The sequence below is a fragment of the Gopherus flavomarginatus genome, chromosome 5, assembly GCF_025201925.1.
Source record: "Gopherus flavomarginatus isolate rGopFla2 chromosome 5, rGopFla2.mat.asm, whole genome shotgun sequence".
NCBI classification, from domain to species: domain Eukaryota; kingdom Metazoa; phylum Chordata; order Testudines; family Testudinidae; genus Gopherus; species Gopherus flavomarginatus.
In genome coordinates, this window is record NC_066621.1 from 38,141,116 (window position 1) to 38,164,400 (window position 23,285).

Here is a 23,285-nt window from a genome sequence, read left to right on the forward strand (position 1 = left end):
ATTAGACAAATTCTCTCAGATTCTTCACAGATCAGACAAAATGGGCTTTTGGGTCAATAACCTGAGTTTAAACTGACTCAGGGCCTCCTTCCTGATCCAGCAAATGTACAGAACTTCTGTCCAAGAGGAGGGCCCTCAGTATTTAGGGAAGAGTTGGAAGGACTTCACCTGCCAAAGATCTTACTGGAGTTGAGAGGGTGGGGGCAGTGATATATGGGAAGCTTTTTAGTGGGTGTGGAGGTTCTTTTATCATTTTAATTTGTTTTCTGTGTAAAACTTTTACTTTAAGAATAAATGTGCTTGCTTAGAAAGATCTGTGTGATAACTGTGACAATTACACTGTTTTCTATCTCTGAGGAGACAAGTAAAGCAGGCTGGCTCATGGAATCTCATTGCTAGGGAATTCACAGTATAGGCAGGGAACTTTACGGTCTGGAAAATTTCAATCAGAAAGGGGAGAGAGACTTCTACACATCCAAAGTTAGGTCTACACTGGGGGTGTGTGTAAACCTAAGATACACAACTTCAAGTAGCTGAAGTCGGCGTATCTTAGGTCGATTTACCTGGCCGTGAGAACGGCGGCAAGTTGACCGCTGCCACTCCCCCATCAACTCCGCTTTCCCCTCTCGCCGCAGTGGAGTTCTGGAGCTGACAGCAGAATGATCAGGGATCGGTTTTATCATGTCTACATTAAACACGATAAATTGATCCCTGATAGATCGATCACTACCTGCCGATCTGGCAGGTAGTGTAGACATTCCCCAATAGAGGTGACAGGTGGGGAGTCAGAATTCTGAATTGGGGCACTTTCTGGACCACAGAGGGGGAATACAGGGGCAGTTGCCCTGAACCGTGACAGAAGGAAATTATTATTTTTCCCCAACAAATTTTGTTTTATTGATTGAAATTAAAAATGCATGACATTTCAACTGTTACCCAGGGTTTTCAGAACCCAAAGCAGTGGTAACTTAACTGTTTCACCCCAGGCAATGTCAGGAATAAATCAATGGCAACACAGCAATTCTGTCTGAAGAAAGATTCATACAAGTAAGTGTGCTCTTATCTAAAACTATGATTTGTTAGATTTAAGCATGCACAGGCATAAGCAATAGCTTTAGAACATCTGAAGTAGTTACACAGAATCTGAGATGATATTGAATAATTTGCAGCAGGACCGTGATGGCCAGACACTTCCCTGCCAGGAAGTATGGTGTCAGAAAAAAGATCTCTGCCTGGGGTCCCAGCAGCCACCCCCATGCCTGGGGCTCCACTGTCAGGCTTGTGCCCCAGGTTCCGGATTCTGCCCCACCCTGAAGTCCTGGCTGCCGGCCCCACATCCGTCTCCAGCTATGGCACCAGCCTCAGCCCCTCACCTTTGTCTGGGTCACTCACTCCAGGAGACATAGCCCTGCTTCTAGCCCTAGTTCTGGGGAGTGGTGGTGGGGGGGACAGGGGTAAGGGGGCTGTCTTTCTGCACCCTCACTATGAAAAATGTTCCAGACACCCAATTACTGACTGAGTTTAGGTAGAATCTTTTCCTAGGAGCATCTTATTTCATAATTCGCCAACGGGTTGTTCCTTTCTTTCACCTTCCTCTCGAGCAGCTGTGAGTGGTGACTTCCAGACAAAAGAAACAGTGATCTGATCTGGTACAGCAGTTATGGTTAAATGATGAAAGAGAGAGAACAATCCACATATGATAGATGTTAGTCATGTTGTTTAATGAACTTATCAAGGTGTTTAGAGCTCAAGTGGAGCAAGGATGTACAAAAATCTATATGGAATACAATGGAACTTATTTATACATTTTAAGGGGAGAAGGGACCATGAGCTCATCTAGCTTGGCCTCCCATCTATCACAGGAAGCTAGTCAGAACTGTAGGACCTAAGCAATTAATTCTGATGTTAACAACAGCATATTTAGAAAAAAAAATATTGAAAAATTTCCAGTGGCAGAGAATCCACCACAACCCTAGGAAAGTTGTTACAATGGTTATTTAGAATACACTAGAAATCCTAGTGTTTTAAAAATAATACATACTCCTTGAGTATAATTAAAAAGCTGATTTCAGTGAAGTCCTGCAATGATTAAACATGAAAATAACTTGCAACAGCATATTACTTTATTATTGACAATGTTTTAGGATGTTCACCAGAACACTTAGAAAGACATGGTTTTGGCACAAGGAAACTTAAAAAATCTATGTTATCTTCTGGATTCGCAGCATTTTGTTAATCAGGCCAGTTATTTGTGTGACTAAATATGAACCCAGGGCCCTACATTAGACATTTGTTTAAAGAAAAAACCCTTGACCTTCTCTCTGAATGAAATAATCATACGAAACCTGTAGTTCTCACTGAGATTTGAGCACAGATTGCTGTGATTAGAGCTGATAGTGATAACCATTGCAGCAGCATTAAAGGAGTTTCACTCTTGATTTACACAGCAACATAAATCTTAAACAAATAGATGTGGAAATTTCTCTCTCTGGTCAAAATTTCAGAGAAGAGAATATTGTTACCAAAATTACTTACTTGACCAAAAGATCTATCCTCTTGACCTAACTGCAGATTTTTGTGGTTCCATTTAACCTTTTCTCAGTCCCTCTTCACCTCTTCCATGTGCATATTCTTTAGTGAAGTTGAAACAGTTAACATGGAAATAACCATAATGACATCGACTTTACAGGAGAACAAAAGTCCAAAGCCAATACATTGGTGGTATGTGAATGGGACTGAGGCTTGTATCATCACAAGCATTAGTGCCCATTGCCACACTTCTCCTTATCTCTTCCCTGAAAGTTAGATATTCCTTGAGGAATGTGTCCAAGACTTACAACAGACTTCTTTCTGAGAGGTTGTAAATATTTTAAAAAGAAAATAGAGCTAAACACATATCAAAGGCTATTTCCATGGATGGTAGGTGACAAAATCTACAGAACTATTACTTTAAAAGTCCTAATAAGTTTCTAAGGATAGGGATTCCAAGGCTAGAATTTCAAAGGGTGGCTAAACTATAAAAGTGAGGAGCACCAATACTCCCAAGCTCTCTCCCTGTCCATCTCTTTCTTTTCTGCCTAAGACAATGACAACAACCACCAAAAACTGGCTATGGACTTTGGGTACAGATTGAGATCTGAAACTTAGACAGCAGTGATTATGGGAACTTGTGGTAAGAACTCCACTTTACACCAAGGCTGGTTTGATAAGTTGAGAAAGTCTTTTATCTTTACTTTTCTTATAACATTTCTGAGTTTAACACCTTATTACTTGTCATCACTTAAAATCTATGTCTTTGCAGTTAAATAAACTTTTTTTTGTATCAAAATTAATACAGTGTTGTGAACTGTGTGGGTAACTCCATTTAGGATGGCAAGTTGTTGCATATTGTTTCTTTACAGGGACAACAGAGACCTTTGTTATCAGAGTTGTCCAGGACAAGGCTGGACAGTGCAATACAGAATACACATTTGGTGGGGGGAAATCTAGGACTGGGAGAAAGTTGTGGTCACCCAGTGGCTATTTTGTAAGGCAGAGGTGATGCATCATGTGACTGAGGACAAAGACATGCACACACTATGCTTTCACCTAAGGACTTACATTTGTTCTTTCTTGTTTTGTTGTTTTCCTTAATCTAAAATAAAAGTCATTCTGACATTTAGTTCCTCTGTGTGTGTGTGAGGGAGAGAGAGAGAAATATATATTCCCTATGAATATGAATGAACTTGTTCCAACCCCCCCATCCGGAACAAACCATTAATCCCCCTCATAGATCCCACCTCTTCTTCAAGCCCCACATTCAGGCATGAGTTGGTTTAAGATTCTGAAACACTCACATATATTTTTATGCCTTAGACTATGTCTACACTACACAGCTTTTAGTGACACAGCTGGGTTGCTAAAAGTTGGACAGGGTGAACGCTGTTGGTCGGCACTTTTGCCAACAAAATACTTCTACCCCCAATGAGTGGGATTTGCATTGTCGACAGGAGAGCGCTCCTGCCAACAATGCGGTCGTTCACACAGGCAAACTTTTGTCTTTTGGGTGGGGGGGAGGTTAAGTACCTGTGAACAACAAAAGTTTTGTCTTTCAATTGTCAGTGTAGATGTGGCCTTAGTGTTTTCAGTGTCCAACTGAGACCAAGAGCAGAGGTACTGGGACTCTCATGAGAAAGTAGGTGTTTACCACCCACGTTTTGCTCATTGCCAGCCCAGTGTCATAGATTCCAGTTGTTTGCTTTGCACATAAAAGCTTTGGATGCTTAAACAAAACAGACATACATTCTGAGAGCCAGAGCCTGGCCTGTCTCTATGGGGGTCATTCACATATAAGGAGGAGCAGGACCCCACAGACTTCACCCTATGTAGGGGATGCTATGGGGAAAGTGTGGGCTGCACAACTGACACACGGGTGGGTGGAAAGTTGGCAGAGCATTGCCTCTTCCCCTATGTCCCAACGAATTATCATAGATAAAGGTAGCTATCAGCTGTGGCACCTGAGTCACAATTCAATCCCTGACCTCCTCTTGAGGTGGTATAGTTAAGCACTGCCCCTTACACAGAGCGGGTGATCAAAGCACAAGGTAGCCCTGACCCGTTAGATAATTCCCAATCTCTTGAGTCATCCAATCTGCACAATCTGAACAACACCGAGAACTGAAAAGTCTCCATATTCCATCCCCAGTGCTTTGAATCATTCGGTTTCAGCGACCAATGGACCCACTGGGCCAATTACCGACATGCACCACAGCGGCCTCGCAAGGCATTATACAAATTACTTCTCCACAAAGATACTTGGCCCCAGCAACATGAAGATAGCTGAAGCTCCTTCGTCTATCCGACAGTCCAAGTTTGGGGAAACTTACAGTCCCAATGGCCTGTAAGAGAATATAAATCAGCTCCCTGCCCTTCCTCCAGATGGGACTTTCTTGGAGCTATCACATAAATTATTCATCCTCACGCAGGTAGGTTTGCTTTGTCTTGGTGTAGCACTAGCAGGGAAAGAAAAGTAAAAACCTATTGCGAGCAGCAAGTAAAAGCTAATGATCCACTGGAAAATTGGGTTGAAGGTATAATTTTGACCTAAAATTTCCTAACTGATCAGAGAGCTACTTATGGAGGAAATGACCCCTTCAGCTGAAGCTGCTACATCCAGAATCTACGGAGCAGCACACAGCAGCTAAATTGTTGTGTTGCTAGGCTGTATCCTGGGCTTGGGCTGTGTCTAGGGAGAGGGATGGCACTGTAGAGAACAGCAAAACACTTTTTATTCATTTCATGTGCTGTTGTTATTAACCGTCCTCCCAAACTCTGAGTCCTTTCTCCTCTCGCCCCCTTGTAAGAGGCCATCTTGTGGGATCCCAATGAGTAGTATATAAATCCCAGTTCACCTTCTCAGCTTTACTGTTTCTGCAACTGCCCGGCATTGGGTAGAGATTAATAATTCCTATGAGATTTCCAGAAGGATGCACCAGAATTTACCACAGGGATCATTCACAGCAAAGCAACAGTGTTAGCCCTGGCAACACCATACTGGGATTGTAAGGGTCACAGAAATAATCTTCCAAAAGAGTTATTCTGAAGTTACTAGACTTGGCCAAGAGGGAAATGTGACCCAAGGATCTCTTGATACCAACTAGCAGAGGGCACATAGATATACACGGAAACCCCTGAGTCTGATATCAACACACTAGTCCACCAAATATTGTCATGTAAGGTTTCTAATGAAAGCCTGGGCCCCACTGGTCGTCATAATCATTCAGTTTAATGTATGTATGTAAAATACGCGAAGACTTACATATATATACAAAGAAATAGGGTCTCTAGGTTTGTGAGTTAACACAGGTCACCAAAAAGTAATCCACATATTCCTGGCAGTCAGAGGGGAAGAGATACTTATCTCACTGTAACTGGTCATGTGCAAATTAATTACTGTATGGACACCATTTGCAGCCTGAGCAAAATGCTAATCAATAAATGATGGAAGCTGCAGGGAAAAAGAACATGGGTAGCTTGTGTAAGGGTAAGAATCCATCTTTGAAACTACTGCTGGGATGCAGATTAACCCCCAGTTATTCCTTCAACCTGTGAAGACAAGCCGCTAGCGGGATTGATTTTGAGAAGGGATCTCCGCCAAACTGCTTGAAAATCCTGGGGAAGACCTTGGGTAAGCTATCTTGTGGGTAATAGGGGAACACCTTGAGAGACAAGGCAGGTGAGATAGCGTCTTTTATTGGACCAACTTCTGCTGTACACAGAATACCTTGTTTAGCATAAGGAGTTAACGCATATTGTAAGAGACCATTCAAGGTGCAGTGGCTTGTTAACACCTCTGCAAAAAGTACAAAACCAGGATTAGCGGGTTACAGATCATTGTAATAAGCCATAAATCCAGAGAGTCTTTATTAAAACCATCATTTTTAGTGATTAAAAAAGGTATGGATTGAAGCTCTGATGCCTGTCTTTTGACGTTGTTGTGCCTTGTTAGTTAAGTTTAGGCTCTAGGAAGCATGTTATGATTTTGTTTTATAAGTAACTGTTTCCAATTATCTTACTTTCTATCACTTGAATCTCTGTTTTTTGATAATCAACTTATTCTTGTTTTCTGTATATCTAAGTGCTGTGTGTTAAGGAGTGTGGTGATCCTAAGGTGTGTCTTGCAAGCTGCTGTGTACAACTTCTTTGGGAGTAGTGAGTCTGAGAGCTCTGGGTGTGTTCAGTGGAACAGGGGCTGAGTACACCAGAGAGACACTCAGAAGATTTGACGGGGTTGGTGTCTGCCTAGAGGTAACCCGCACAGCGAAAGCGAGGCCTGCAGAGGCCTGGAAGGCTGCACTTGTCTTGCCACACACTGGTGAATTCAGGTCTAGAGCCAGCGTGGACAAGACTTCCTCATGCCAAGGGTAAGTGGTGCTGCGGTGCCTCAGCCCTTGATACTCCTGGAAAGTATCACAGGAGAATTTAGCATTTAAAATAAACTGGTCTTTAATCCCTTTTGTGATTAAAATACTAGAGTAGATTCTAATCCCCTGATGCTCTGACCCTAGCAAAACAAGACCACATCTGGTCATCCTTACCTGGTGATCAGGAAAATTTTGTACCTTTCCCATTGTTCTGAATAATTTATTCACCCAAAAATGCAGGTTTGCATCACCCAAAGCTTCTGGCAGACTTGTGTCAAATTCAGCGAATGGTTTCAGGGAGGAAAAAATAAAAAAAGGAGAAATATTTCATTTTGACATTTTTGAAACAATGTGTTTCAAGTTTTTGTTTGGAAATGACATTTTTTTAAAAAAAATGTGTTAGATTTAACATTTTTAAAAAAACATAAGAACATGAGAATGGCTGTACTGGGTCAGACCAAATATCCATCCATCCCAGTATTCTGTTTGCTGACAGTGGCCAATGCCAGGTGCCCCAGAGGGAGTGAACCTAACAGGCAGTGATCAAGTGATCTCTCTCCTGCCATCCATCTACACCCTCTGACAAACAGAGGCTAGGGATACCATTCCTTACCCATCCTGGCTAATAGCCGTTTATGGACTTAACCTCCATGAATTTATCTAGTTCTCTTTTAAACCCTGTTATAGTCCTAGCTTTCACAACCTCCTCAGGCAAGGAGTTCCACAGGTTCCAAGGGAGCAGAGGGTAAAAACCTGACATGTAAATGATTTGCTGGGGGAGGAGGGAACAAGTTGCTGTTATTTTAGGATTTTTCAGCCCAGCCACCGAATCAAAACAAAACAAAAATCACCCAGCTCTAATGTAAACTCCCTTGATTTCTGCTGGGGGGGGGAAGGTTTTTCAACTGAGGCAACAGTGAACTTCACCCTCTGGCAATCAAGTCGGCACTATGCTATAGTTTTGTGCCAATAGTTGTTCTTTGCAGATTGTCCACTTCGAAAGAGAAAGAATGAGCTACTCACATATGGGTAAAAGTACTCTTACTTTCAGCAAACAAGGGTCTCAAATGGACTAAAATGCTGTCATTGGTCATACGGAATTCCAGGTCCTCACACTGGTTTTTATTTATACAGAAATTCCCCCATGTATGTCTGCCTTCAAAGCCTGTGTGAAGCAATGGCCCGGGGAAATGACACCACTGTGACTGAATTCATCCTTGCAGGATTCACCAACCATCCAGAACTGCAGGTTGCCCTCTTCCTCATATTTCTGGTGATATATGTTCTCATCTTGCTGGGGAATTTGGGGATGATTGGCCTAATCTGGAGGGACTCCCGATTTCACACCCCCATGTATATCTTGCTCAGCAACTTGTACTTGTTGACTTTGGCTATTCCTCATCCATCACCCCCAGGGTGCTGGTGAGCTTCTCAAGGGAGAGTAAGGCTATTTCCTATGCTGAATGTGCTGCATAGCTGTATTTTTTTTTGTCTTTGCCACAGCTGAGTCTTTATTCTTTGCGGTGATGGCCTATGACCGTTATGTGGCCATCTGTAACCCACTGCTCTATAGGCTCCTCATATCCAAGAGGTCTTGCATCTGGCTCTTGGCTAGCTCATACATGACTAGGGTTGCAAATGCAACCATGTTTACCAGCTGCACCTTTCAGCTATCCTTCTGTGGGCCCAATGTAATCGATCATTACTTCTGTGACATCCTTCCACTCATGCGGCTCTCCTTCACCAACACTCACAACAATGAAATGCTGCTTTCTATCTTTGCTGGTTCCATACAGCTGACTACCATACTGATCATCCTCTTCTCTTATCTGTATATTACTGCTGCCATACTCAGGATCCGCTCCTCAGAGGGCAGGCGCAAAGCCTTCACCACCTGCGCCTCTCACCTGACAGCCGTGGCTATATACTATGGCACGACGGTCTTTATCTACTTACGACCCAACTCCACCTCCTCACGGGAGCAGACCAGGTGATCTCTGCGTTCTACACGGTGGTGATCCCCATGCTGAACCCCTCATCTACAGCCTGAAGAACAAGGAGGTGAAGGCCGCATGGGGAGAATGTTAGAGAGAAGAAAGTTCTCTCAGCAGCTTTGATGAATAATTTGACCATGTTTTGCATTCCCTTCCACTCTATGTAACTTTATCATGAAAATCAAAACTCTAATATGTTCAAGTTTTAAGAATAATGTTTTAGAGAGGTGGCATGGTCTAACAGATAAGACACTCAGGAGATCTAGTGTGATAGATATTGCAAACCCATGCAGTATCTTTGGGACCATTATATTAAATTTCATTATATGAATGGTTTATATATTACTGTTTTCTACTCCAGGGGGGATGGTTCCCACAGCTCCTATGGGAACTAAAACCTGAGGGTGGGGGGCGTTGATTAAGGCAAGTCCCTGAGAGTAAACTCCAGAGAAATTCCAAGGGGAGTGGAGTCTGTCTCATTTAGGGCCATTGAACCTGCAACCCCTCTGTATGGTCCAGCAAGAACACCTGTTTTTAGGTTTCCAGCTCTGCAGCTGTCACCTCTCTTGGGTGGAGATGCACATCTCTCTCCCTCTTGACTGGGGTTTTCTGCAGCTCCACGGTTCCCTACCTACACTGTGAATTCCCCAGCAAGCCAGACTGCCTAAGCCAACCTGCTTTACTTTTCTCCTTAGTGACAGAAAACAGTGTGATTGCCACAGTTATAAGTTACCACACCACTCTTGCTAAAATTCATTCTCAAGGGGAAAACATTATAGAGAAAATATTAAAAGCAATAAAAGAACCTATATGCATTCAACTAAGCTCACCAAAGATCATCCCAGCTCCAACAAGGGCTCTGGATGCTGAACTGTCCTTCAAACCTTGCCATCAAGGACTTTTTTTCCCTATGGTTACAAGCTCACAACACCTTTTGCTCAGAACAAACAGACTGGGCCATGTCCTTCCAAAACTTCCCAGGAAGGATTGAGGCAGCCCTTGGAGACAAGGTCCTGTCTGTTTGGAGCACTAGAAATAAGGCTCTGAGTCAGTTTTAACTAAGGCTATTTAACTCAATGTCCCTCCTTTGTTCACTGGGCCTTGAAGAATCCAGTTTGAACGAGTATACGTAAGCCTCTCTCCAGGTGGTGGTAGCTCTCTGGAGATGTTACAACTTGAGTGAATTTATCCCTTCAACCTGTTCTTAATTTTTGGAGGGCGACAGTCCTCATGTCCCATGGAATTAAATACAATCCCTAGCATGCAATGATGCATACATTTAATTCAGTAAGTTTTCACATAATTCAGTAAGGTTTGTGCAGGATAATGTGTGAAATTGCCATCATAGAGTCTTATGGATAGACAAGATAAGTGAGATTTTTTTATTAGATCAACTTCTGTTGGTGAGACAAGCTTCCCAGCTCTACAGAGCCCTTCTGGAGGCCTGAGAAAGGGCCTATGGGACAGAGGAGGAGGATACTGGAAGCCAGGGTTCCTGGGTTCTTTGCCCAGGTCTAAGAGAGTCTAGTGGGTTAGAAAAAATAGGCTTCACACCCATTCTGTGCCTGAATCTCCCTGCTAGGAGTGACAACATTCTTTCAGAGTTCTCTTCATAGAATACAGAAACCAGGAATTCTAGTTCCCAGCCAGCTCTGCCCCAGCCAGACCCTACTTCCCAGCCAAAACTGGGAACAGAACACAGAAGCCCTAACTCTCAGCCCTTCCCTACAAAAGCCCATAGACAGAGGATTATCTTAAGCTGCCTAACACTCTTCCTTAAGACTGCCTATAAATACAGCCCTATCTTACAAACTCCACCCCTCAATCTAAAGGAAACCACTACTGTCTGAGCATGGTCTTTTATAAAGAGAGGAAGAATCAGGTTCTATTTGTGGGTGGGGCTAGAGGGCCTTAGCTCCACCTCGGGGGCTTTCCTATATTAAGGGCACTCCAGTAAACACCCACCCTTTAGAGGGAAGGCATTTGCAAGGTAGGGTGTGTGAGAGTGAGATATTGAGAATTCGTCTGCTAGGGTTGTGACTCCAGGATCTCACCTAGACATTCCCTTGAGGGAAGGGAGGAGAATACTACATTGGGAGCTGAATGCAGTTGATATAAAAGAGCAGGTTTCTCTTTTCCTGAGTACATAATTAATCTGTGGAACTTCCTGCTTCAGGATATTATCCTTCCCCTCCCCCCCCCACACTTCTGTGGTTCACACATCTTGTTCTCTCAGTGTTTGTGTTGATTCACTCTCCCCAACTGATTTCTCACAGTCATCAAGCACTCTTTCTGTATTGGAGCCAAAATTCAACTCTGTTCCTGCCCCAGCCCCACCCTGGGACATGTTTCCTTGGACAGCCTGGCTTTTGGACTGCCACTCTGTTGCTTTTGATAGCCCTAACAAGAGCTGCCAAGAGGGTGGTGTCAGGATAGGCTGGCCAACATTGTACTTCAAATATAAGGGACTGTTTTCATAGCACCCCTGCCCCACCTCTTCTCCCAGTATTATCATCAGTTTTAGTTTAATAATAAGCAGGACTCACCTACCTTCACCAGGGGGTATTTCTTGTTGCTTATTGCAATGCTCAGAAACACTTGATCTTGTAAGGAGACGAAAAAATAAGGGATATCCCTTGAATAAAGGATTACAGGCAACCTTATGTGAGGAGGGCATGTTAGAGTGGGGTTTCTACAGGCAGGAGGTTCTGGCTTCTGACAAGGGGATATTGGGAATAGGGTAGGGGGAACCTTCCCCTTCTGGGGAATGCTGGTTCCAATCTGACCCTTGGCCAGGGGCTAGCTGTCCAGGGGCAGGAATGGGAGGAGGTCTGGGAATGGCATACAGGATCTTTCTCCCCTCTAGGTGCCTGAATCTGTTACATTGTATTTAATGAGTTGGTGGGTTCTCAGCCCAGTGTGTAGGACAAATGTGTCCATTTCCCAAAATTCACCACAGTTGGTACCAAATGACCCCCTTGCTCACAAACCTCAGACTGGGGGCTGACCAGGCCACAGAGACTGAGCCCAGCTCTAGGGGTTACAGAGAGGCCTTCCAACTACTCCTTTTCCTGGCTACCAGAATCAGTAGGGCTGGGAAACCTGTGTGGTTTTAATGTCCTGGACAGCATCTGACAGTAGCCCTGCTGAGGCTGTCAGAGCAGCTGTGCTCATTTGGTGGTGTTAATAGACACGTGATGGGCTCTGGAGGAAGGAGAGTCCACCAGGCCTGCTGCGATGCTGCGGGTGTTGCTATGAATACAACTCCTCATAGATTAACTAGTTGTCTTGAGGCAAACGTTTAGGGCCTGAGATTTGAAATCTCTGCTAGGAAATGGAGGGAGGTTAAGCTTCAGACAGGACACCTGGGTTCTAGTCCCAGCTGTGGGAGGAGAGTGGGGTCATCTGGGTTAGGAGCTGGGGTGGGGCAGGGCTGGGAACCAGGACTTCTGGGTTCTATTTCTGGCTCTGGGAGTGGGGTGAGGAGAGAAGAGAGTCAAGGCTCCTAGTTTCTATCTGCAGCTTGGGAAGGGAAGTTTTTTGGGTTAGACCAGGAGAGTTGGAAGCCAGGACTCCTGGGACCTACTCTTGGTTCTGGGAGGAGAGTGGGGTCTAGTGATGAGAGAAGGGCAGAGAGGTAACCTGGTTGTCAGGACTCCTGGGTTCCATTCCCAGCTCGGTGGGAAGAGTCTAGAGGTGTTTGCATTTCCACCCTGCTGAGCTAGTCTTACAGGGTGGGAAAGGTGTGCAGTTACAGCATGAGGCTGATTGTTGTGCAGACCCTGTACAGAACTTTTTCGTGGTGCTTCCCTTGCTGCAGAGAGAAGGAGAATGAGCTCAGAGTGCCTCGGAGCCTGGCGATGGGACCTGACTTTGGGAGCAGGGACTGGATCATGCAAGGACATTATTTCCTCTGGTGATCAGGCTCTGAGCCCTGCTCGGTCCTGGGATCCCTGAGGGAGGGTCCAGCGAGCAAAGCTTTGTGACAGGATGAGCAGGAACTGGAGTGATTCACCCATCCCAGCCTGGGCTCCACAGGCTGGGGGCCCTGAGCCATTTTGCTGTGTGCAACATGTAGGTTTGGGTTGGGAGAGGTGGGGATTCTAGGGCAGGGCACAAAGTGTTAACCTCCCCCCTCCCACAATTGGGAGCATGTTTAATCCTTGAGCAGCTGGGGTGCTCTTGAGCTGTAAGAGGTCATGCTTTGGGTGCTGAAGAGTAAGGTGCCATGCAGAGGTTTGGGGAAAGCCACATGACATACAGAAGTGGGTTCAGGTTCTGGGATATAGGGCCTTTGCTGTGTTATGGGGTATGAGGGTCTCTGATCCAGGGGGGCACTGGCTGGCTCAGAGGGGTGGGGAATGGGACACAGGGCCTTTCCCCTCCAAGGGGTCCTGGCTCTGATCCAGTGTGAGGGCAGGGGGACTGGCTGGCTTGCTGAGGGGAGTGAGAAATGGGGGTGGATCCACAAGCAGCTGGAGAACCATTAACAGGCCCTACTGTCCTCTGGGGTCCTATGTCTTGGGGAGAGCCAACAGCTGCAGGCAGCCCCTTTACTCAACACTGTCCCCACATTTTCCACAGGCTGGGTTTGTCCTAGAAGTTATCTCACTACTGAGGGTGACCTGGGATGCAAGGGACGGTCTTCTGCAACAATGCAGATGCCACCCTACTAATTTCAATGAATGTTTGCAATGTCTTTGAAACATATTCAGATTTTAATAATGCACAGTGGACCCACTTTAACCACACTTCCAAACTTTCTTGCCAAGTTAAGCAATCTCAGTTTGGCAGGCACAGACTTTCTAATCATGCCCACCGGGAGCTTATTAACATGGTCAGAAGCTAATGCCGTTTCTGGAGACATGGGTCAATCACACTAAACTGATCACCTCAGGTCCTGAGATGGAGGTACCTGGAGATGTAATCTCCCTGGATTTTGCATTTTTGTTTTATAGCCAGAGCCAGGGTGATTATTTTGAACCAGCGTGCATAATCACCAAAGTGCATTGCCTTGTTCCTCATAGGGGAATTAAACAAATTACCAGCAGAGAATTCCCTAAGAGGGAACATACAAAGACAGAAACTAATTATTTGATTTGTAACTGCAAAACTGCACAGAAGATACATTTGAAATTCAAAACTGTTGTTGCAGTGACTATATTAATATTAGTCAAATATTACTATTAATTCTACTAATGTCAGACCTACATATCCACCTCTCTCTCTATAGCCCACATACCCTCTGTCCAGACCTTGTAGATCAGGATGGACACATCTTGATTGGATGCACCTTAATACTATGGGAAAACAGTGAAAGAATATGGACAGAATAAACATGTTTTAAACTGAAACTGCTATCACAGCCACAGATTACAAAACAGGCCCTCCCATAGGATAGAATAATTCCCTTCACTGCAGGAATGATTGGAATACTCCGACTTGTGGCATGCAGGACAAGAGACTATCTGATAATCATGACCTTTTCTGGCCTTAAAATCTATGGACCTGTGTACCAATTTAATTTCCTGTTTAAAAATAAAGCAAAGAGAAACCTCTGTGTTGGGAACTATTTCGGTGAATTCAAAGAGGAATAAAAAAAAATTAAAACCAGTTGCTAAAGACAGAAAAGAACATTTTGAAAATCCACCCACTCCCCAAATAGACAGCGCACTTCATTTTTGAGCTGTAGCAACCCTCCTGGCATTTCTATTTCTATTCCTGGATCCCCTGGCATTCCAGTCCTGTCCAGCTCATCTCTAATCTGCAGGAGTCCCACACATGCCCCCAGCTCTGCATCAAATCCTAATTTGCATCACCTTAGTTTCCATTACACTAAATATGTAGGATATGTGTGCGCGCACACACACACACAAAATCTCCACCAACACACTTTAGTGAAGAGGGTGGACAGCCTAGCATTTGGGGTGCCTGTGGCAGGGCAGGAAGGTGCGCTGTAGTGGGGGCAAAGACAAAATTGGAGGCTGGAAACTGGCTAGAGCAACATTTAGGGTGCTAGCCTGTTAGATGAGGTGGGTTCATGCCCCTGCCCCCTGTCATACCCTTAGAGTGTCAAACATATTGCAGGTTATGTCTACACTATCCGCCGCATCAGCAGGTAGTGCTCGATCGATCGGGAGTCAATTTATCGTGTCTAGTCTAGATGCAATAAATCAATCCCCAGCCACTTTCCCATTGACTCCAGAACTCCAGCGTCACGAGAGGCGCAAGTGGAGTTGCTGGGGGAGCAGCAGCAGTCGACTCTGCACCGTGAAGACGCCAAGGTAAGTCGACCTAAGATACATCAACATATTCCTGTAGCTGAAATTGCGTATCTTAGATCGATTTTCCCCCACCACTTCCCATTGTAGACCAGGACTAAGAAGTTGTTGACTGATACGTGCAGGCAGCAGCAGAGAGCGCCGGAGAGCTACCTCTGCCTGCAGCACCAACTGCAGATTGCAAGGTTCTGCGACACAGTGATAAAGGAGCCACGTGAGGAACTTAGATAGCTAGACCTGACCCATAACAACCCCACTAATTCTTTGCCTGGATCCCCTGGAACTGCAGTCACAGCCTGTCCACACAACTCTCCTGATGCCCCTCAGTCCTGTTGTGCTACAACCTCCTGCCCCGATATTTCACTCTTTGCCCCCCATCCCACACCTCATACAGCTCTGCTAAAGTCTTTTCCATAAAATATTCCATGCATAAGCACACTGAATTCCTTTCCGCTGATAAAGCCTGAAGTGCAATGTAATGAAACAACATGGGCAGAATTGCTTATACACTGGGAGCTTTGTGTACTGAAGGGGGCCTGGTTTTTCTTGCAATCTCCATCCTAAAGGAAATCCAAGGTCCCCAGGCCATTTCCTTCCCAGAGGCACCTTAGTCTGCACAATGGTTCCAAGCTCACTGTGGACCAATACAGAATGAGGAAGCACTGCTGTGGACTGGGTGTATTGAAGTTCTCTACTGCCATACTGTCCTTGTGCATCTGCGAGGCATCACACAGATTGCACTAGCTATGAGGGAATGTGGAGCAGAGAGTGTCCGGGAACAGGAATTGGAGCGTGTGTTATCGCGTTGGGCCCTAGAGATAGTGTAATGAACCTGCTGGCTCATGGTCAGGCCCCACCACCCACCCCACTCCAGAATTAGCTGGAGGAAAAGGATTGGGCCACAGCTCATTCTGGGAGGGGATCTAGTTCATGTATGACCGCCAGAGAGTGCTGTCTTATCCACGATCCACATTGTGACAGTAGAGTGGTCCGTGTGAACAGGCAAGGCAGTGACACCCAGAGGACAGAAGAGGATCAGGGTCAGCTAGCGAGCTGCTGAGAGTGGGCAGTGGCCAGCCAGAGGCAGCGGTCTGGGAGCTGGCAGTGGAAGAGGAAGAGCAGGCTGGCTGAGAGCAGGGCCAGAGGCCGCGGATGAGAAGTTGTAAGCTGAGCACTAAAGCATCTGAGGCTCTCAGAAGGCAAAATGTTTAATGAGGACCCCCCAAGGGATGGAGAACCCACCAAAGCCTAGGGCTTGGAGGGCCCACCGTCCTATCTCTGTGTTCATGGTACACAGAGGGACTGGTAAATTCACAGCAACACCCTCCACTGGGCACAGTAGATTCGATAGAAGCAAAGGAAGAGCTGGATTATTCCTTGCATCGGGCGGGCCCCGATTGTGCCTGTTTGGCACAGCCAGCCTAGATCCTTACAGGTATTTAGGTGCCTAATTCACATTGAAATCAATGGGGCCTGGATATGAAATCAATAGACCTCTTAACGTCAGTGGGGCTTACAGCAGGCCCGTAGGGAACAGAACCTCCTTCAGTTCGGGTCCAGTCATCTCTGCTGCCTTCTAAGAGGGAGGGGGAACATGACCCTATCTCCCCTCTGCTTCCTCCCCGTCCCCTCTCCCCCTTGGGGGATTAGCGGGGAGCGATGCTTGGACTCAGAAAGTGAAGAGAATGTAGTTGTGCCAGCTTTCTGTGCAGGGGCTCTATCGTGGAAACTTTCCTTGCACTGTCTCCTTAACCCTGCACGTTCAAGCAAGGACAATGTGACCCTTTGCAGGCAACTGCTCCCCTAGAAACTTAGCTGTGCACAAATCCCCAGGCGTAGAAAACATGTCCTGCATCAAAACTATGTGTCATAATTGCTTATAGGACCCAAGACCCTCAGCATCAAAGCATAGGCCAATACCCTCTGAGTGCACAGTAACTCCATTTGCTGGTCCCCATTGTAGATTTTTATCTTCTCTATGGACTGGCCACCAGAAAGGGGCAGGGCGCATTTAACTAGTATGTTACATGCACTCAGAAAGTTTTCCCTGGGCAAAATGCTCCCATAGAACTTTAAATTTGCTTGTTTGTTTATGGCCAAAGTACATTAGCAGGAGATCTGGGCAATTAACTTGAATAGAGCATTTATTGTTTACATGTGGTCCACCGGCATCAATAGAGTTATGCTGACGCAGAGCACCTCAGGCTCTAGGTTTCACATGGCTGAGTGGGGAAAAACAGTGATGTTTAAAGAATGATAATGTGAGTTTGATTCCTGTTAGCACTCGCTCCCTTTATGGGTTTGGGTCTGTGGTTGGGGACAGAGGCTAGAAGAGTGAAGCTGCTCACTGGAGTCAAGCTTTTCAAAAGCGAATAGTGGTTTTGGGTACCAAGATTGAAGCACCTCACAAGGACTGGACTTTCAGAGAGCGCTGAGCACCCACCTGTGATGAGTCAGATCACAGAAATCACCTTGGGAGCTGCCACCTAATGTGCTGAGACTACTTCTGCCCCTGCTTTCTTGCCCTGGCTGCTTGGGAAGTCAGTGCCCTAACTGGTTTGAGCCAGACCCGCTAGCCTGCTGCAAACCGAGACCCAGGTCTGAACCACATCCCCTAACAGCTGTAGGCTTATCTGGAAGCAGCTTAAGAAATGTTCTTGTCTTTAACACTCAGATGCCCAACTCCCAATAGGGTACAAACCCTGAATAAATCCATTTTGCTCTGTATAAAGCTTATGCAGGATAAACTCATAGATTGTTCGCCCTCTATAACACTGATAGAGAGATACGCACAACTGTTTGCTCCCCCCCCCCGATACTAATACATACTCTGGTTTAATTAATAAGTAAAAAGTGATTTTATTAAGTACATACATTGGATTTAAGTGGTTCCAAGGAGTAACAGACAGAAAAAAGTAAATTACCAAGTAAAATAAAATAAAACATGCAAATCTATCTCTAATACAGTAATGAAACTGAACAGAAATAAAAACCTCACCCTCATTGGTGTTCCATTAAGCTTCCTTTTACAAACGAGTCTCCCTCTAGTCTGGGTCCAGCAATCACTCACACCCCCTGTAGTTACTGTCCTCTATTCCAGTTTCTTTTCAGGAATCTCCTTGGGAGTGGAGAGGCTCTCTCTTGAGCCAGCTGAAGACAAAATGGAGGGGTCTCCCAGGGATTTTTATAGACTTTCTCCTCTGGGTGGACACCCTTTCCACTCCCTGCGTTACAAAATGGAGTTTTGGAGTCACATGGGCAAGTCACATGTCCATGCACGATTGAGTTCCTTACCAGCCAAGCCACATTCCTGGGGAAGCTCAGATGTGGATTGGCATCCCCAAGCTCTATTGTCTGTAAAGTGCTTCTTGACTTCTTTCTCCAGAAGCTGACCAAATGCTCTACTAGGCTACTTAAAATCAAGCAAGTACACAGCCAATATTCATAACTCCAACTACCCAAATGACACATGCATACAAGTAGGAGGAATAGATTCAGTAGCTCATAACATTTGCAGAGATATGTTACATGGCCTATGTCACATAAAACATATTCCAGTTATGTCATATATACATTCATAAGCATAATTCCATAAAGCCTTACGGGGGTGCACCCTCATACTCTCCTTCGGAACTTACTGACAGAAACTTGGACACTCTGCACGGCGGAGGCAGTACATGTAAAATCAGTTTGTCTCTCATCACACCCCCTTTCAGTACCTTTAAACCATATGATGTCATACATAAGTGTTCTAGCAAGGTTTGGGGTTCCTAATCCCCGGGTGCCTGAAAACAGATTGGGATGTAGTATTGCTAACAAAATGCAGACAGCAATATCTGTTAAAGTGTAGGAGTCTTGGCACTTAGCCACCAATGCCATGAGGCAGTGTGCCTCAGTTTCCCCATCTGCACAGCAGCATTGGCCTGTTATGGTTTTGCTGCTGTGCCAAGTTCAGTCTGTTTAGAGGTGTAGGGCTGGAAGGTAACATGCTTGTGGGACTGTTTTGTCACCATCCTCAGCCATTAATCGTATTGTCATACCCGCCTTTCCTGTTGTCTCAAACCCAGCGACGATTCCGGCTTCTATCTCACCAGATGCAACTCATTTTACTGTTGTTGATTTATGTTCTGCCTTCTTTTCTGTTCCAGTTCACCTTGACTCCCAGTACCTCTTTGCCTTTTCTTACGAGAGACAGCAATATACAGGGACCACGCTCCCTCAGGGGTATACAGAAAGTCCATCTTATTTTTCCCAGGCATTAGCCCAAGACCTAGCTGACCTTGTTTTCCCATCCAGGTCCACTCTAGTCCGATATGTAGATGATCTACTCCTCTGTTCCCCCTCATTACCTGTGTCAAAAACTGATTCTTTAGTGCTCTTTACTGCCCTAGCAAACAAAGTTCACAAGGTTTCTCTCTCTAAACTACAGCTCTGTCAAGCCTCTGTCACATACCTTGGTTTTCTCCTCTCCCAGGGTTCCTGTACACTTTCTCCCACCTGCATCCAGGCTTCCTTAGCTTTCTCTGACCCTGCTCCCCACGCCAGGTTTGAAAGTTTTGGGGCTTGGCTGGATTTTGCAGGCAATGGATTCCCCAATATGCCTCCCTTGCAAAACTTCTCCAGGAACTCACTTGACTCTGTGCCTAACCCCATACCATGGCCCACTGAGGCTGACTCTGCCTTTGTTTCCCTCAAACAAGGTTTGGCTTTTGCCCCCGCTTTAGGGCTGCCTGACTATTCTAAGCCTTTTACCCTTTTCTGCCATGAACAATCTGGATGTGCACTTGAAGTTCTCACTCAGGTGTACGGAGGCAAGAACCGCCCAGTGGCTTATTTCTCTGCCACTTTGGACCCTGTGGCCCAAGGCCTACCCCCTGCCTGTGTGCTGTGGCTGCCACAGCATGCCTAGTCGAAATGTCTGAATCCCTTGTCCTTCACTCTCCCCTTACTCTCATGGTCTCTCACTCTGTGGAAACTCTGCTGTTACAATGTAATACAAGCCACCTCTCCTTCACTCACCTTACCAGGTATGAACTTCTACTGCTGTCGGTTTCATATATCACCATAAAGCATTTTTCTCAGTTAAACCCTGCCACTCTCCTTCTCTTGTCTAATAGCGGTGATCCCCACGACTGCCTTGCACCTGTGTCTGCTGTCACCATCCCCCTCTCTGACCTTTCTGAAGTCCCTCTCCCTAACTCTGACCTTGTTTTGTTTACTGATGGTTCCTGTTTTCGAGACTACTGAGGTTGTCTCCTTGCAGGATATGCTGTAGTGTCACTCTCTGAAACCCTAGAAGCTGCGCCTTTACCTTCTGTAATCTCAGCACAAGTTGCCGACTTAGTTACCCTCACCCGTGCCTGCTTTTTGGTGGAGGTACACTCCATCACCATTTACACTGACTCCTGCTATGCTTTTGGGGTTGTACATGGCTTTGGCACCCTCTGGCAAGCTTGGGGTTTCCATACCTCCGCCAGTACTCCTATTAAAAATGGCCCCTACATCGCTGCTCTCCTGTATGCGGTTTTACTTCCCTCTGCGCTAGCTATTGTTAAGTGCCCTGGCTACTTGACGGCAGATACTGATGTTGCTAAGGGTAGCCCATTTGCTGATGCCTCTGCTAAACATGCTGCTGCCATAGAACCTCCCCCAGATGCATTTCTAAGTTCCCTTTCTGTTTCTCTCTGACCTCACCCTGCTCCAGGACTCTGCCCCAGAAGCCAAGAGACTCCTGGGTTGCCCAGAGTTGCTCTCTACTTCCTGATTCTCTTTGGCGCTCGCCTATTGGTGCCTTTGTGGCCCCCTTTTCACTCTATCCATCACTGGCTGCCCTGCTATACGGTGTTTCGCATGTCACAAAGGATGGGATGGTCTCTCCTATAACTAAGGTGGGATGGTGGGCCCCCCATTTCGGCTCTTTTACAGCCTGCCACTGTGCTGTCTGTACCACTTGCCAAAGCCACAATATTGGTAAACCTGTAAAAGTGGCTCAGTGATTCCGGGGCCTGCCTCAAGCACCATTCTTGCATTGGCAACTTGATTTTGTACAAATGTCTAAGTGTCAACGATATGAATTTATCTTGGTTATGGTATGTTTTTTTTCTGGTTGAATTGAAGCCTTTCCCTGTCACAAGACTGACTTACTGTCTGTTGCCAAATGTTTGTTAAATCATATTATGCCTGCCAAAGGAATTCCTGCCACTCTGTCCAGTGACCGGAGTACACATTTTACCGGACAAATTGTTCAACACCTGGATCGTATATTATGTATCACACACCTGCTGCACTGTCCCTACCACCCACAAAGTGCAGGTGCTGTGGAAAGGCAAAATGGTGTACTTAAGAATAAGCTTGCTAAGATTTGTGACTCCACGGGGTTAGGCTGGCCAGTAGCCTTACCGTTGGCCCTTATGGAAATGCAATCCACTCCATCCCAAAGGCATAAATTGAGTCCTTTTGAAATTGTTATGGGACGCCCTGTGTAAGCTGTGGCTGCAATTACTCCAGTCCTAGACTTGAACTTGACTCACAATACACTCCTTCAATATTGCAAGGGATTAATGCAAGCCATAAGTCACTTCCATTCACAGGTTCAAGCCGCCTGGCTGACAGAACCCACCTCTGACGCTTGCCACAACCTCTAGCCAGGTGACTGGGTCTACGTATGGCACCATCATCGAAAACACGCCTTAGAACCCCAATGGAAGGGTTCTTGTCAGGTACTGCTTACTACCCAGAGGGTTGTTAAACTATCTGGCATCGCAGCGTGGATACATGCTTCGCAGTGTAAGAAGACACCCTCCTCTGTGAACCAATCATCACCTCAGAACCGCGCAGAGTCAATTTTGACTCCATAAGAAGATGAAGAGGAACAGCCTGCAATACCTTACAATCTACGCTCTCGTAAGGGTTGCCAGAAGCAGACGACAACCTAAAGCAAGGCCCACCAAAAGAAGCAGTAGCAAGCCTAGCGCCTGCTGCCTGGTGGACATAAAACCGTGACTGCGGTTCCCTCACTGGTGGACATAAAACCGTGACTGCGGTTCCCTCAGTTGAGGTTGTCAGAACCAGAAGGGCCTTGCCTCCAACATGCACCTATGGTGGCGCCTCTTTCTCGGCTGCTGGTCTCTTAAGGTCTGGGGAGCCCACAATGACAATTCTTTTATCCAGCAGCAAGTGTGGGTAGCTCAGACCCTTGATATCTCTAATTGCTGGGTCTGCAGCCACATCCCAGCCCACTCTCAAGCTGGTGTTCCTGTCCTGGCTATCCCACTCAATTCTCCAAACATCACTGGAGGATCTTGTCCATTTAACAAAACATGGATCAGTAATGACACTTGGGATGCAGTGGGAATAAATATATCTAAATGGATAAGTGTGATGGAGGGAAAAGGTCATTGGTGTTGGGTGTGTAATGGGACAGGGCTGGATCTGGAAAAAAGCTATTGCCTTCAGAATATTGTAGCCAATAGTGTATGGGATTATTCGAACAAAACCTAAAGAGTGGAAGGCCGGGTATGGGAATATGAATTTTTTTTCGATCTGGGATCAAACAGAAAAATCTATCTCATGTTCCCTCTACTGTAATCTTAGTAAAAATAATACAATCTTTTAATGCCATACAAACAACACCACTCCTCATAAGGAGAATTACCCTGTTCCCTTTGGAGGATATTACTCCTCCTTTGCAGACACCTATGTAACAAATGGGTGCAATCGACCCTTCCCGGCCTTAATAGGCCATCATTGGGTTTGTGGAACCAAAGCTTATACTGCATTACCAGCTAACTGGGCAGGTATCTGTTATCCCACCTGACTCTTCCCACAATTCCGAGTGCTAGGGTCCTTCCCACGAGAACGCCTCCTTAATTTCAAGTGAAAAAGAAGGGACTTACCAGATGCCCAATGGTATATACATAACATAAGCCCCTTAACCTGGGAAGAGGCCATTGGCAGTTCCCTTATCTCACTTGGGGGAGTAATACACCATGCAAAAAGGCTTCTGAGGTTACAAGCAGTAGTTGAAATAATGGCAAATGAAACCGGAGAGAGTTTAAAAACCCTGGCCAAAGAGACAGGGGCGATCCAACAGATGGCCCTCCAAAACC

The 23,285-nt window shown here is 45.7% G+C and overlaps 1 pseudogene; it reads left to right on the forward strand.

Moving 5' to 3' along the window:
• The first annotated feature begins 5,976 nt into the window (after nucleotides 1-5,976).
• LOC127052545 (olfactory receptor 151-like) lies at nucleotides 5,977-9,019 on the forward strand (annotated as a pseudogene).
• Nucleotides 9,020-23,285: the final 14,266 nt, after the last annotated feature.